The sequence below is a fragment of the Neolamprologus brichardi genome, chromosome 4, assembly GCF_056152115.1.
Source record: "Neolamprologus brichardi isolate AB-2024 chromosome 4, ASM5615211v1, whole genome shotgun sequence".
NCBI classification, from domain to species: Eukaryota; Metazoa; Chordata; class Actinopteri; order Cichliformes; family Cichlidae; genus Neolamprologus; species Neolamprologus brichardi.
The window spans coordinates 13,400,001-13,400,318 of record NC_142107.1 but is presented as its reverse complement, the minus strand read 5'-3'; positions in this window follow the sequence as shown (position 1 = coordinate 13,400,318).

Below are 318 nucleotides of genomic sequence, written 5' to 3'. Positions count from 1 at the left end.
TGTGTTTTCTTGTGAATAAATGGGAAATTGCACCACTGTTTTGCACTAACATAAATTTAAGGTGATTGAAATGAACTGTTACATTTTAGAGAGGGGCACACCGAGGAAAACAACACTCATAAGCACAAAATTTTCAGTTGTATTGCTCCCATAGTTTAAACATAAGTATATTCTGACATACAGACTAAGTAATATTTGAACACTAGAGAGCATCATTTAATATTTCTTCACGAGTAAGAGAGAAGGTAAGTGTCACTGGTTTAAAATGTTGGTTGTAGATTTGCAAATGTATCTTCACTCTCGGTTAGTGAAGCATCA